The following is a 17381-nucleotide window of genomic DNA, read 5'->3' on the forward strand; positions in this document are numbered from 1 at the left end:
TCATTCACGAAGCTGGTCTATAAGGGGTGTTTAAGGAAGCGACCTGTAAAATGACCGCCATTGGGTATCCACTATTACCCACCGCACCCTTGACCAGTGGAGGGTCGTTAGCCGAACGGGTAGGATAGGACACAAACTCTCATTAATAAGTATAATGAAATATAAAGTAACTAAACGCTTTTGTAAATTTCCAAATCTTAGTTACTTTAGGAAAATGTGAATTTGATGCTAACCCATGAAATTGCACATTGCGCCTTAATGGTCGTTAGTGGAGCGTGTGTGGTTAATCGGCACACTAATTTGAGACTAATGAATGATGGCAATGGGTAGCTCGTTAATTATCATAGATCGATGGAGCGTGTGTGGTTAACGGGCACATTGATTAGGTGATAAATGACTTCGAGAGTACCAAGCTAATTTGCATGGTGATTTACACCTTGCGTGTGATCCTCGGTATCTCAGTCACACACTTGAAGGGCATAATTGAGATTAAACATGCCATTGAAAATTTCAATAAATCTCAAAATATCTAGGAGTTTCATTTAAAACATAATTCGTTTAAAATTTCGTTTTCGTGGTGGAATTGGTAAATCGTCATTTACCTACCAACAAATAGTTTACAATTGGATTACGACATCCCTCTTCCGAATTGTAAATTATTGTGTTGGATCCTAGCCTTAATATTTCATTTGGGTGTTATATAAAGGATTAAATCAACTAACTTGAATTTCTCCCTTTTGTAGATGTCTAGTTCTGACAACTATGGTCTTCCCGAATCTTTTGGAAAAAGCTCTCCTCATGAAGATGATGTTCCACGTTTCGATCAAGGAACTAGAGATCATACTTCACTTCCTCCACCTCCTCCAATAGTTCTCCCTAACCCACGTGTTCTCGACTTGAAAAGTTTGAAGTCACTCAATCCCTATTGGCAAACAAACATGAAGATGGAAAGTCTGTATGTGCTCACGTCTTGCATATTGATAGGCTGGGAATGTTGGGTGTCGTTGTCTCAAGGAAGCTGGCTGTTGACTTGGTTCTTCAGTCACTTCCTAAGTCATATAGCGGGTTCATTAAGAACTACTATATGGGATACCACGACGTGACCCTTATTGATCTAACCTATTTGCTTATTGTTGTTGAATCAGCAATGATTTGGAGCACTAGTCAAGAAAATTTGTCTGGAAGATCAATCTCCCAAACTTCCATGGACATTGACAATGGCCACATTGGAAGTCCAGAAAAGCTTTCTCTTCCCAATGGAAAAGGATCGGCCAAGGTCAAACTGTTTGACTAGATAGTAAAGAGAAAGGCTGAGTCTGAGATAATTCCATGCACCATCCCAAAAGAGTCTGTTTGTTTCTATTGCCAAGAGAAGGGGCATTGGATGCGAAGCTGCCGTATCTACCTGAAGGATCGCAAGGATGGTAAAGTCAAAATGTATGACTCTACTTCGGGTAAATCCACTATCTAACTCTATTAAGTTCCTATTTATAGATTCTTAATACATGATGTGATAAGATTGCATTTTGATGTTTTGTAGGATCGAAGAAAAGAAAGGAAGCTTAAAGGAAGAGTGAGTTGAGTCTGGCTGCGAAGAGATGGATTTCGATCGCATGGTTCGATGATCAAATTTTTGAGCTGCTGCTTAGGAGTTATGATAGATTGCTTAGGAATATTTAGTAACATAGTTTTCATATAAATTTGCATTGTAAGGACAAGTTTTCCGCATTTTATAAATAAAGAAAATTTTTATTTTATCTTATTTTATGTTTCCTTGCAATGACATTTGTAAAAATTGTTGTTTGTATGTTTCTATTAATAGCAATGTTGAAAATGGTTTGATTCTTAGTTATATCAATTGTGGTAGTGTCGTAATTTTCTAAGTAATGAAAGATTCTCATCGCCCAAGTTTCAATTGGACAGAAGCTTGGAATCATATGATTCGAATAATGTGATGTATGAAAATCTTGGTACTTGGTAAATTGGGACTAATTCATTGTTTACATATGTATGTAAGTCAAGTGAAAGATGAAAGGATCTAGTACACATTGATGTGCACTGATCAGATCCACCACAAAGGACGATAAAGTCTATTCGTCATGATTTACTAAAAGGTCAGTAAACATGGTTATATTTACAAGATTAAGTATAATTCTGATACCCTGAAAAGATTCAAAGTATAGTAGGACGAATAAGAAGAATCAAATTGGGCAGAAAGATAGTTTAGTATCGTGTTTTATGATCATCCTATTGATTGTGGAACCATATCACAATTGATCCTCTAAGGACACCTTAGTACATTTACATGGCTAAGAAGAGGAATCGGGAATTGTTGAAATGGTTAAATCAAGAAGATGAATCATACTTTGTTCAAAAATTCGATTCTTAGAGTCATACTCCAAGATTGTGCCTTGAGTGATATGTTCTAAGTAGGTTTATAACGCCTCATAAAATGTGGAGTAGAAATTTTTTCTAACTCTTGCATATTTAAAATTGGTAGTTGTGATGTTTTGGATAAAACAAAGATCAACTAAGACCAATTACATGAAGTGTTGTCTTAATAAGGTCTCACACTAACTCTTGAATATATGGTTGTCAAGAAATGTTCCTTGAAAGAGAATCTTATATGTCAAGAGGTCAGTGCGAGTCTTAATGGTCTTGAATAGTTTCAAGTACTAATCAAGACTAAGCCTTTTAAGTTATCACTAGGACACGATCTGAGGTTTACAACCTATCGTGATTGACATATTCTTGGTTTTTGTGCCATCCCAGTAAGTTGACTATGCATGTGAGTTCTATGAGTTCTCATTTGACTGCATAAGGCAAAGCACCTTGATCAATGGAAGGTACATTGATCTGTAGGGGTGAGCTGCTCAACAACTTGGAAGCAATGGTAGGACCATTATGCTACTAGATAGCAATAAATTAAGATTGAAGAAGTTCAGTCCATATGAGTTTGAATTTATCATAGACCTTATCTTATGATAGTGGTTGGAAATGACGAATTCACATGGATAGGAACACATATATCTTAAAATCTAAGTGGCAAAAGTTTTTTCTCCACTTCATGAAAATGATTGTGAGGAAACACTTTCACTAAGTAGATTTTAGAGGATTAGAGTTAGCGGTTGTGATATTTGCGTTCTTGAATTCGAATATGATTATGGAATCCCTCTTCATAGTTCGAATTATGAGAAAATGGCAATTAGTTTGAACATTCGAGACTTATTTCTATAAGTTCTGAAAAGTTTAAACACACACTTGTGCTATTTAATCTGAAAGGTGTATGAGCTTGAGAAGTCTAGGCGAAGACTTATCGAAGCACCACGTATCAGAAATATAAACTTTGGTAAGAAAGTCAATACGTATTGATTTCTAGAAGCCCGTCTGATTTATGGGTACATGTCAAAGCTAGTGGGAGCATAAGTGTTATGCTAGTAAGAGTATAATTGTTATGCTAGTGGGATCATAATTATACTCAGTGTTGCAAGTAGGCAATGCTATTTATAGGAAACAAAAGTTACAAATTTGCAAAGTTGAAAGTTTGGATGTTGTTTCGCTATAGAAAGTTATAGGGAGAATATACTCATACTTAATTTCAAATCTAAAAGATTAGTTTGAAATTTTAATTTAGTCATGGACATATATGAATGTTATGTTTAATGATTTAACGTAAGGTAATTCTATATGTGGAAATACTATAGCGAGAGACTGATAAAGTATCATGTATTTATGTGAGACATTATGAATCGTATCCCATATGCTTCAGATATAGGATTGATTGCATATGCTATAATATTAATCTTTTCTAATTTTTCCTAACGCCTAGGGCATTAAGAGGGAAAAAGGATTAGAACGAGATATGACTAAAGCTGTTAAGCAACTATCAAGGGCAATATGAGGTTTACCGAAGATTGGTTGCTTGTGGATAGTTGGAAGTATATTATAATTTTGGAAGGACCATACTGACATGTTTTGAGAAGAGGTAACTCTTGTTCAGAGTGATAGTCACAATGGGAATATGGAAATGTTTCCATAAGTGGAAGTTAATCATAAGATCTGTGATTCAGATTAGAAACTTTAATGCAAGAAGGATGTTCAAAGGAATGTACTTTGGATATGAGACTTCGTTTCCATGGAGTTGTTCTCCATTGGAATAATTTGTAATATCATTGGCAAAATCTTTATGACTTTGGTGCCTTGACATTACAAATAGATCATTGCATATAAGTTTAGAATCTTACAGATTACAGTAGATGGCAAGAATTTGGTATTATTGCACTTACGATAAGGATTTTGGAAGTGTGAAATGAGCATCATTGGAAATGTTTTCAATTGATCTATTTCACAAATTAAGGACCGAAGATAACCATGGTGTGCATGCTAAGAGCATGCAATGACTATTGTTTTAATTCAAGTATTATGTTGATTAGTCAAAACATTATACAATGAATAATGTGTAATCAATATGGTGATTAAATAACAAGTGTTTTATTTATATTCAAAAGTTTTGAGACCATAGTTAATTAGATTATTCTTGTGTTTCACTTTGCATGTTTTACTTCCTGAATAACTAGGTTATTCAAACATCCACAGTCAATCATACTTTAGAACTAAGTAATGAGGTAAGGCTGTCATGAATCCGACTGTAGATTGTCTAAGTATTTAGACATAGCCCAAGTTTGCTGCAGTGTTCATGAGTACTTATGAAATAAGATTTAAGTATTGGATTAAACCCATGCTCATTTGAATCACTTCATGGATTTTCTTACGAGTGATTATGAGACGATAATATCTTATATTCTTGAAACAGAGACATATGAGTTGTACTTTACAAGTCGGTTGCACATTGATGATATGTAAACGCATCAGTAACTTGGTGTTATAAAACGTATTGTTGTGTGTGATTTGATAAGTAAATTGAGCAAGCATATGAGTCGAAGTTTATCCGTTACTTTTACCCAATATGGGATAAAAGAGATATTTATGGGCCCATCGATGATTTAGTGATGACACCGTAAGAGCTTGGCCAAGCCTGGACTAAGTTGATGTGTTCAAATTCTAGTTTGTTGTCAGTCGTCATAAATCAGAAATTGGGAAACAACACATGGACAGAGAGAATGATTATAATCCATGTCTCATTTCCATACGATATCTTGTAGAATGGAGGAATATTTGATCCCTTATCTAAAGGACGCGTTTCTGATAAGATCGGAGTTCGACAACGGCTTTTGAAATCTACGATTGCTAATCAGATTCTGAAGTCATACTTGCAATAATATTAATTAGACTTATCCAAGTGGGAGACTATTGGATTATGTGTCTAAATTCATAACTATAATTGGTATGTACTTGACTTGATTATGAGCATGGTCCTTTTGGGTTGCCTTCACTCATGCAACTTGATAGGATGACAAGAGGAGAGAGAGTAGGATTTATTATATGAATGATAAATTGGTACTCAAAATGGTTTTATTAATATATTACAAGATTAATATATTATTTGGAAATCATATTATTAATTAGTAATTAATCAGAAATTAACTTGATATTAATTTTGGGATTAAAGGAACTGATTAACAATTGAGGGACTGTTCTGCAAATCATTGATAGTTGCAGAACTGGGCTGATTGGACTCCTTAATAATAGAGTGGACGAAATCCTATAGGAGGCCCTATATATTTCGTCTAAGGCCTCTTGAGGAGGTGTCCATGGGCTGCTTGTTGCCTAAGTAAGGTATTAGGGTTTCAACCTGAAAACCCTAGCAGCCACAACTATATAAAGAACCCCTCTATATGGATTTTCGGCCAATGCAAGCTTCTAATAGAACCCTAGCCGAAATCCTTCCCTCTCCAAGTCATCTTGCTGCATTGAGTGTTTGTGAATCCATTAGAGGTGCAACACTTGGGGCACTAGGCTTTCAGAAGTCAAGATCAAGAAGGATTAATCTTGTTATTGCTACATAACAAATAAGGTAAGCTTCTAACCCTAATTTGTATGTCAATTTTGAAAATTGTATGCTAGTCATAGGGTTATTGCTTTGGAGTTTGTATTTGCATGTTCAATAGAGAAAAACTTAGATCCAAAGCAATTAGGGTTGCATGTACACCATAGGATTGTTGTTATGCTCAAAACCCATCAGATGCTATGTTAGTGATCTGTTAGATCGGTATCCTGGTTATAGGATGATGCTATGTTAGTGATCTGTTAGATCTGTATAACTATTTGTACATGCTAGGTAGCGTATGATATTTATGTGCACATGATTGTTTGATTGGGGGTTAGGTTGAGTCGGTCCTGCTATATGCTTTGTACCAACATACCCAGGGCAGCCCTGATAGACTATAGACTTGGTAAGGGCGTACTAGTCAAGCCGAAGTCCCGGCGAGCGGTCCAGACAGACTGTAGGCCCTGCGAGGCGGTCCAGATGTGCCGATGGCTCGAGGAGCGGTTCAGATAGGCTGCAGGTCCTAAGAGGCGGTTCAGTCAGGTTGATGGCTCATTATGCATGTTGTTTGTATGATATTGTTATGGTTTTTATGGCGTTGGTATTTTAGGGGAACTCACTAAGCTTCGGGCTTACAGTTGTTGATTTTGTTTCAGGTACTTCAGATGATCGCGGGAAGGCGAAGGCGTGATCGTGCACCTCCTTATGTTTTTCTGATTTGATTTTTGCGATACTCTGAAATGAAACTATTTTGGAAACAATTTTTAATAATTATTGGTTTTTAAATGTTTTAAATTTTTTTTAAATTTGCATGATTTTTATGGATGTTACACCTCTCCGGGCTGCCAACTCCTGATCCAGAACCTCTAGCGATCGACATACTGAAAACAAATTGGAATACATCATAAAATCCAAAATTCAAGCTATTACAATTACTATGGAAAGACTAAACCCTCAAGGTTCGTGACTTTCTTGTTACGCGTATGGGTCGTGAGCTTCCAGTAGTACGAGCCCATACTACCTTCCACACCTACCAGTATTCATCTCAAGGGGTCTTCACAGACCACCAAGCCACAAGGCCCAACATCTAGGATACGCATACATCCTATAAATATTCCTTCAAGAGTGGCTAACCTTCCTCATGCTGGCCTACTATAATCTATTCTCACTCATGAAACTTCCACTGACCCTACAACCACTCGTGTATGCTAATCATACATAACACTGGATTCCATAGACATTCAAATACCTAATTCTACCCTAAGTCCAGAACCAAACAACGAAAAAGAAATAAGGCTAAATCAAACATACTCCAACTATAAAATTTTAGTTATGTACAACAATGATGCATACACTAAGCAACCACAAAAATAATGCCAGTTCCATATCGCATAACATGGTATCTTCCTAGGTTGTCAGGCATCATACATCAGAAAGTTCTATCATGTAATTCATGAAGATCCCTAGCCTACAACGAGCATGCAATTCTATCATAATCATCATAAGCAAATAACAGTGTGGGTATCTTGGGGAATACTTTCTTGCTCCGGCTGATCGTACACATATCATCCTTCCTTGGTTACTCTTGAAAATAATTTGAAAACTTTTGCATATCCTTAGTTTGAGTCTGGATTCACACGACTGTTCATCCAATTCTCTCAAACTAGGGCTCTGATACCAACTTGTAACATCCCAAAAATCAAGGCAAAATTTTCATTTTCAAAACCAATCCAAAATCTGTAAGTTTCATAAAACATAGTTTCCAAAAGTCACAAACATGAATCAGAGTATCCTAAAATCATAAATCACATAAAAATCCAGGATGATGTGAATGATCAAGCCTTTGCCTTGCCCCTGTCCTTTGAAGTACCTGAAACAATAAAATCAAACTGTAAGCCAAATACTAGTGAGTTTCCCCCAAAGTACCCCACACCACCAAACAGATAACAACATGCATACATGAGCCTTCAGCATGATTGGACCGCCTCGCAAGGCCTACAGCCTATATGAACCGCCTCGCAGGTCCTATAGCCTATCCGTACCGCCCTGGGTATCTTGGCCTTCAACACAAAGTGGGACCGCCTCAACCCAACCACAATGTAACATCCCGAAAATACGATCCAAAAATTTCATTTTAAATTATTAATAAAACCACAATTATCAAATCATCACATAAAATCATAAGTCATTGTTTCTCAAAACATTATAAACATCTGTCAAACATATCAGATTAAAAACATCCATGGCTAAAATCATGGTGTGTGCACTGCAGTCATCCCAAGCTATTCCCTTTTCTACCGGAAGTACCTAAAACCAAAACTAAAAACTGTAAGCACGAAGCTTAGTGAATCTCCCCAAACTACCACATACCATACACATAATCATGCTACTAAGAGATACGGGCCCCGCCTACCCTCAATGAGATACGGGCCCCACCCACACTCGGCTAACTAGGAGATACGGGCCCCGCCCACACTCTGCTGACTATAAGATACGAGCCCTGACCACACTCAGCTAACTCTGATATACGGGCCCCGCCCACACACTGCTGTCTATGAGATACGGGCCCGCCCACACTCAGCTACTAAACATACATACAAGTATCGCACATACAACAAGTATAGCCAATTCTATCAATCAGTCCTAAATACATACTCAAATAATGCTATGAGATACGTGCCCTGCCCACACTCCGCTGACTATGAGATACAGGCCTCACCCACACTCACATTCCTAACAACACATACAGGTATCACACAGACAATAAGGATAGCAATCCAACAATCTGACTGATATCTATACTCAGGTAATAATGAGATACGGGCCCTGCACACACTCCGTGTTCCTATCAAGAACATATAAACTACACGGGCCGGAATTGGTGCCTTCGACTCGTTCAACCAGGAGGAAACTCACCTCGCACTGCTGAAGTCCCACATATAATTCTCTGGCTGTTGGCTGACAAGTCCCAGAACTATCAATCGTCAAAACAAAACCCAATTAACCATTTGGGTTTCAATGCATCACCCTAAATACACACTTGGGGTAAAAGGACCATTTTATCCCTAACATAACTTGGTCCAAGTCCAAGGCCCAACTCATACTCTGAAAGACCAAAAGTCAATTACTCAACCAAGGCCCAATATATGATCCAATTTTCCAAATTGGGCCCAAACTTCTACATTGTCTTACCTTATGGCCCAACCATTTATTCTAGTCCAAACACTTGGCATTCCGATGGTCCAATATCTCATAATCATTAAGGCCCACTTATGGCCCATCTATGGCCCAATTTTCTAAATCGGGCCCTAGCCTTTCCATTGGGCCTTATCCTAAAGCCAAATTCATATATTCTAGTCCATATACTTGTTCTTGGATGGCCCATCAATAACGCAATCACCAAAGCCCAACAGAAAGGCCCAACTCAATGCCCAACCAAAACTAGGGTTTCTCCCAACCAAAACTCAATGCCCAATCACCAAAGCCCAACAGAAAGGCCCAATTCAATGCCCAACCAAAACTAGGGTTTCTCACATGAAATGACAATTAGGGTTAAGTGTTATTTACTTAACCCATTAAGGACTTAACCCATTAAGTACATCACTCTACTAAGTCAAACATACAATGTGTTCGGGATTAATTCAAAGTTCCAATCCAGTCCAACAGTCCAAAGGTGGGTCCCGACAAACCAAAACTAACATCTCCCAAAATTAGGATTTTCTAAACCCTAATTAGGTTTTCCAACCCAATCACAAGCCAACTAAGTCCAAGATTAAGCTATTGGGCCGATTAGGGTTTCACTATGATGAGCACCACCCACTGCCACCTCGGGCGGTGGTGGTCGACGACGGCAGCTACCACCTCATGGCGGCGGTGGTGGTATTTCTTCAATTTTGACTAAGAAAATTGATACAACAATTATCAATAGAACACACACTCACACACCATACAACACACATACACACCCACCTCTACACGGTGGCTGGTGGCGGCAATGAGTGGCAGAAAACGACAGCCACCATGGTTGGCTGCCATGGTGGTGCGCCTACCTCCGGCCAACATTCTTCACGAGTTCCCGCAACATCACACGTAAAATACGACGAGAAACAACAACCCTCAGCCACCGACCTAACGGCTGACGTTGCTGGAAAAACACGAAAACAGTGGCCAAGGCCACCGGCGGCAGCAACGACGCATCTAACGTCAAACATTCAGAGAGGGACGGAGGATAGGAAAGAAGTTAATCATACCGAGAGTTTCCATTGGTTCACGACCCACACACGACGAACACAGTGTGTTTTCCCGATCCTCGGCGATTCTCCGGTTGCCCACGACGTCTCCGACAGCAAGGGTCGTAATGGCGACGTTCGACGGCAATGTAGGCGGCGGCGGCGGACTTGACGATGTGGCGATCACTGAGAGAGCTCCCATGGTGGCGGCTGTATTGAACGCTAGGGTTAGGGTTGTATCACCATAACGATAGGGAAAAGAGATATGGGGTTAATCACGTGTCTCAATTCAAACCTTTGTCTATTTTTCCAAATTCAGCCCCTCCTCTCAAGATCTTTTTCAATTTAAATCCAAAACTTAGCAAACAGCCCCTGCCCTCAGAAATCTTTACAAAATGAATCCAAAATTTACCCTTTAGCCCTTGCTTCCCAAAATCTATTCAACACAAGTCCAAATGATACCATTTAAACCCTAAATTCCCGAATTTATAACATTTTACTCCCAAGGCTGACACTAATAAACTATTATGGATTTGTGGCTTCAATAAAATAATATGAAATATACTTCTCATCCCAGGGTTTATTTATTTATTTATTTTATTTAATCTTAGCTATTTAAATCCCGAGATAGAATGTTACACACAATATAACATATATCAATAAACAATAACCAACAAGTACATGTAATCATACAGATTTACCAACTAATATAGCTGAACCTCAATCTACTACTCAAAATACTCTATTTAACCTAAAGTCAAACTTGGTCAATGGTCAAAGTCAACGGTCAATGATCAAAGGTCAAAGTCCACACTCAAAAACCGCACAACCATATGTCATGTCATAACCAACTGATGGTCATGTCGTGACCGAGTAAGACAAAATAGTTGGGTTATACCATTCTCACGTCATGAGCCACAAACCCTCACGTCGTGAGAAACGTCCTGAACTGCTTGATGCAATAAGCTCCTAATCCTTTTGGATAAGCACCTAAAACTTCTAGAATGTATTATCTATTCCAAAACATCATAAAATCATGGATTTTTGGACATGCATGTCCTAAACACAAATAGGGCACAAAAGGAAGAAACATAATTATAAGCTCATGTAAGAGTCTTAAAACTCAACCATACTTCAGATCTAACACTTATATTACCCAAGGGATACTGGAGATCCATAAAGTTGGTAAATTTATGGATTCCAAACACTATATGATTCTATACATGAAAGATAATGCATAAGAGACCTAGATCTAAGCTTATTGACTCATAAAGCATTGATCTTGGAAACTCAAAAGGGTCCAGAAGGTGTGAAGATGAATGATAGTGAGGCTTGAATGCATAAATGATGAACTAGATTCTCTTCCTCTTCTTCTTCTTTGCTATAAATCACCACAAATGAGCTCAAATAAACAATGGGGTGCTAGGGTTTCAAAGGGGAGGGTTAGGAGGTGATGGAGGCTGAGGGTAGGCTAACCCTAGCTCTCACTTCCTTTAAATATGGAACAAATCCCACAAAATTAGGATATTCCTTATAGTCGTGTCTCATGTCGTGACCCATAAAGGCTCACGTCAGGAGTCGCAAAGAATTTCGCGTTTCTTCCATCTGGGCTCACGCTGTGACACCTAAGTACTCACGTCATGGGCAAGGTTTAAACTTGAGAATTAAAGCTAAAATTCTAAAATGGTGCTTACCTGGAACTGGGAGTTACACAACAATAATAAATAAACTTTCTAACAGCAATATAAAAAATATACTTTTGTTTAGATTTCAAATCCCCTAATGATTATGGCTGATTCAAATGAAGTGCAATGGATATTAATAGTCAGTTATCGATTTCTACAGTGATTAGATCAATTCCTAATATCCTTAGTCATATGTTTCTAAGTTATCTACCAGTGATGATAGCTTTCTTGTATGTCATCTCTTTCTACAAATCATACTTAAGATCTTGTGTCTTAACCTCCTAACGCTAACATTTTTGGTTTTTATTGACTTTACCAATGTAATTTTAACAGTAATGGCAAGACCGACCATTATAAAGGTTGACTTGTTGCCCTAGGGTTCTCATAACTACTTGATGTGAAAATTTATGATACATTCAGCCATGTTATCAAACCAGATACCAGTCGTATTGTCTTGAGCGTTATCATCTCGTGTCACTGGCTGATCTATTAACTTGATGTGAAAATTTCTCTCTTACTTGGCGATCTTATAAGTTAGTGTATATGAAAAAACCTCTTGGTTATGTGCAACATTAAATTTATAGCCATGTCTTTCGGCTCGTAAGGTCGTGTATGGTCTTAAGTAGGTACCAAGTGCCTGGTATCATCATTTTTTCTTTGCATCTCCCATCATCTCTTTTAAAAAAATCCTTCTGATGCATTTATATATACATAGCATTATGGGACTAATACCATATACTTATTTCTATATGTAGACAATATCATGCCTACTACCTCTTTGATTGCATTCTTACACAAGTTATCTCTTGACTCCAATATGAGTTTCCTATGTCCGAGTTGGGATCTTTTTGTCTTTCTTTCTTAGGATTGTTGCTACTTGTACCTCCTCTAATTTGTTCCTCTCTTAGTCATTTTTTGCTAAAGAGATTATTTATAACAACCCAATTTTATACTACACCTAACAAAAAAAATTATTTGTTTCAAAGATTTTTTATACAAGATACCCTTACTATTAAAATTTGATTTTTTGGAGAGAAATGGTAAGCCACCAATACAATGACCTATTATTTCCTTAAAATTGTTCAACTTATGTGATTATAACGAAGAACAAAAACAGAAAACACATGTCTAAATAATGATACATGCTACAAATAACTTCTAAAACTACATGCCCATATCATTATTATTTTTTTGCCATTAACTTAATCTATTATTCTTAATTTATATAATATAGAAATAGGAAACTTAATTTTAATGTTCTTTATCTTGACATGTATAAACAAACAAGACACAAACTTACTAAAACAAGCTAATTTGATGTTGTACATGACGACCTATACCTAAAATACAATTCATTAATCTAGCTAGAAGAATCAAATAGTAGCCATGTTGTACAACTCTAAACAATAGCCCTGTTGCATAGTTCATGATAGTAGCCTCGCAGCCCAACTCTTGACACCATCCATGCTGCACATCTCAAAACAACAGCCTCATTGTACTATATATCCTAATTATCTCTTGACTTATAGTTGATACAATCAAGCACCAACTACCATTAACTAAGGAACCAAGTTCTACTAACCAAGGTATCAATTATTATAATCTTTTTGCCCAGACTGATAACCCAAAGCATACATATAGATCCCACTTTTGAAGACTTGGATCTACTTCAACGGTTACAAGGTCGACGACCTAAATCTTACTATAACTTTGATAGCTGCATCAAATTGAAAAGGTTACAAGGTCCACAACCTAAACCTTACTATTATCATGATGGCTACATTAGCCTAAAAAGGTTCCAAGGTCTACATCATAAACCTTACTATTACTATGAGGGCTACATCAACCTAAAAATGTTACAAGGTCCATGAAGTAAAACTAGGCGTATCATCAATGGTGACATTAGCTTAACAGGGTTACAAGATCCATGAACTAAAATCGTGGCATGAAATCAACACTTTCCTTTACCCAAACCTAACCTAATGGGTCTCATAGTATTGAACTCGACTCCAGAAGCAACAATCCTACACCCCTTGGCTTCTAATTATCCAAAAAGGTTCCATGGTTCACGACCAAAACCCTAGCACAAATCTTAGCATGAAAGTATACAACATGGAAACAAGCAATCAAGCAAGCAACTACTATAGAACATGCTAAAGGATCATCAACATGGTTTTTCTCTGCTTAGATAATCAACAAGAACTTCTCACGTTACATTTCACTGCAACAAAGTTCTTCTTCAGATACAGTATTATCATGACGGTATCCTTGATGCGTATTATTATCAAGACAATAGCATTGTTGCTTATTATCAAGACATCAACCTTATTACGCATTATCATGATAGGTGCCTTGTTGCATATTATCATGCCAACAACCTTATTGTATATCATCAACACAACAACTTTGGTGTATATAATCAAAACACTGACCTTGTTGTGTGTTATCATAAAATAGCCTTTCCCTACTCACCATAGTCTAATATGGCTACATAAGGTACCTACATCGGACTGTGAGAAATCACTTAGGCACAACCCATGCAAAAAGATTATGAAGACAATTATTGAAGCTTGTGTAGAAGAGATGATGAAGATGAATATTAACGACATTTAACCAAGATACGACAGAAACACTACACAACAACCTTGGTGTATTATAATTATAACAACCTTGTTGTTTGATCATAACAGAAACTATATTGCATCACATCGACCAGATCTGTAACATACCAAAAATAGTAATAAAAAATTTCATTTAAAAGTTAATCAAATCATTCATCAATTGTTTCACAAATCCATTATCAACCATAATATTAAAAACATCAGAGTACAATTATTCAATTTGCGGAAATCATGAGGGGAGGATGTTGTGACATCACGTCGGACAATTCCCTTTCGAATCAGAAGTACCTAAAACCATAAACATAAACTGTAAGCACAAAGCTTAGTGAGTTCCCCAAAGTACCATATACCAAACATACAAATAGAGGCCCAGCCTGTGGTATATCTCAACCCAATAATATGATACATGTAATGTCGAGGGCCAGATCTCGGTCTTACATACAAATACCATGGGCCACCCCTATGGTCTTTTCCTTGTAATACTGAGGGCCAAATCCTGGTCTTACATACAAGGGACATGGGCCACCCCATGGTCTTTCATGCAAGAATCACACAACAACTAGCATTCTACAATACAATTCCTAGTGGGTCGGCATTAGTGCCTTCGACCCACGGGTATAGTGAGGAGACTCACCTCATAGATATATGAGAAACTGAAACAACACGCTGCTCTGGAATCGACTGTATCAGTCACCTTAAAAATACAGTGACTAAAACTCAGAATACATATCACAATATCCTAAATACCCCTAGGTCAAACTTGGTCAAAATCAAAATTCAAAAGTCCACCCAACAAGCCACCACATCGTGGCCTCCTTGGCCATGTCGTGGTCACAAACCGCCAAAACAGATGGTCTGGACCAAGTCACCACATCGTGGCAACCTCCACCATGTCGTGGTGATGCGTCAGGACACATTAACCCCTTAAGTCCTTTTTCCTTCAACTACAAGAACTCCAAGGCTCAGATATAGTCCTTCCATAAGCCAAACTCCCTACACAACCACTAATGGTGACTTAATGCATCAAGATTCCGATTAAGCACCAAATCCTTAGAGTTGCACCTCTAAAGTTTCTAGAATGTTTCATGCTCCAAAGTGACCTTAAGGTTCATGGCTTTATGGACTTTCATGTCCAAAACATCATTTTTTCCATTTTAGGGAAAAAAAAATAGGGTTTAAAGACTAAAATCCCATGCATGACATGAAAACTTGATTATAATCCAGATCTAAGACACTACTTGCTCATTTTAACCGAAAGATTCATAAATTTGCAAACTTTATGAGATCCCATCACTTAAATTCATCAAAACATGGAAAGAGGGGACAAAAACAAGGGATTTAGCAACATGGCAAAAAAAAGGTTAAGCTTGGCACTCACCAAGGTCCAAGAGATGAGCTTAGCAGAAGAAATGATGCCTTCCACGAAACCACATCACCAAAAATCTTCCTTCTCCTCCTAAAATCACCAAAATGCACCAAGAATGAGCTCACGACTTTAATGGAGGCTAGGGTTAGGGTTTCTGAGGTTGGGAGGAAGATGGAGGCTGAAACCCTAGCCGTAATGTTCCTTAAATAGGGTCCAAGACCCGAAAACTAGGGTTTTCAGTAACAAACACCACCACGTCGTGGTGCCTTAAGACCACGTCGTGGTGGGTCATTAGAACCCGCAAACAAAGCTGATACGCCACGACGTGGTGACGCCCCACCACGCTGTGGCCAGTTTTTTACAAATAAACACACAAACGATGAGTCATACCTGGATTGGATGTTACAAGATCATATCCTACGAAATATGAAACAATTATCAAGCCAGCCCCACATTTCATATATCCAAGTCTACCTTGATAATCGCTATGTAATATTACATCTTCTATAAACGAGGATTGATCGTTATTTTTATACTTTGATGGACATTTTCTATATCTACTCCAATATGTCTGACAACAAACCAATCACATTGAATCGGAGGGACTTGATAATGTACAATTTATATGACTGTACCAGTCCAATATAACTAGCAACAAACCAATCATATCAGACTAGGGGCTTGATAATGTATGACTTATACGACTATATCCAGTCCAATATAATTGGTAGTAAATCAATCATATCGGACTAGGTGGGCGTGGAGGACTTGATGTTAGATCTATTAGCACGACCTACACAACATAACAACACTGTTTGGCATCACATCATGACAATGTTGATTGGCAGCACAATAAGACATCACTCGAGGAGAGAACAACATATCAACCCAACCCATGACTAGCTGTGTCAGAATTGGGTTGGCCCAAGGTGTGATCTAATTGTATCTTGATCTAACCCTATAAATAGAATACTTTCTCCTCCATGAGGAGAATCCTAACTATTAGATTTGAGCCCCCACAATACACATACACCTCTCCTCAAGATAGTCTGGAGAAACCATCTCCTCTTACACATCGATCTAACTTGGTAGTTGGAGCTTGCTTACGGGGCATAGTATTTAGGGTGGTTCTAATGGTTTATCTCTACAATGGCAGCTGTGAATCAAGTCGGGAGCTTGCTAATGACACCTATTCCAGATCTATGATCCAGATCCAACAACAAGACCCGATGGCTAGATTCCAATTCACATCATTATATTTATCATTTGAATAAAATTAAACTTGTTTGTTTATATTATTTTGTTTTGAAGTTTTTATTTCGGCCACCTACTCTAATGTTTGTTTTTTCCCCTCCCGATCATGTTATGAGTTCGTCCCCACTGGCATCCAAATTCAATTGTTTTCGCAATGTTACTTGTTATTATCGTAAATATATAGCTTCCATATTGATTAAGAATGCATGTGTATGTGGTATGCCTTGTAGGCATGACAACCGACTGACCCTTCAATATTGCGAAATGCAAAAGTATCTT

This window comes from Lactuca virosa, chromosome 1 (assembly GCF_052849685.1).
Source record: "Lactuca virosa cultivar CGN04683 chromosome 1, Lactuca_virosa_CGN04683_v6, whole genome shotgun sequence".
NCBI lineage: Eukaryota > Viridiplantae > Streptophyta > Magnoliopsida > Asterales > Asteraceae > Lactuca > Lactuca virosa.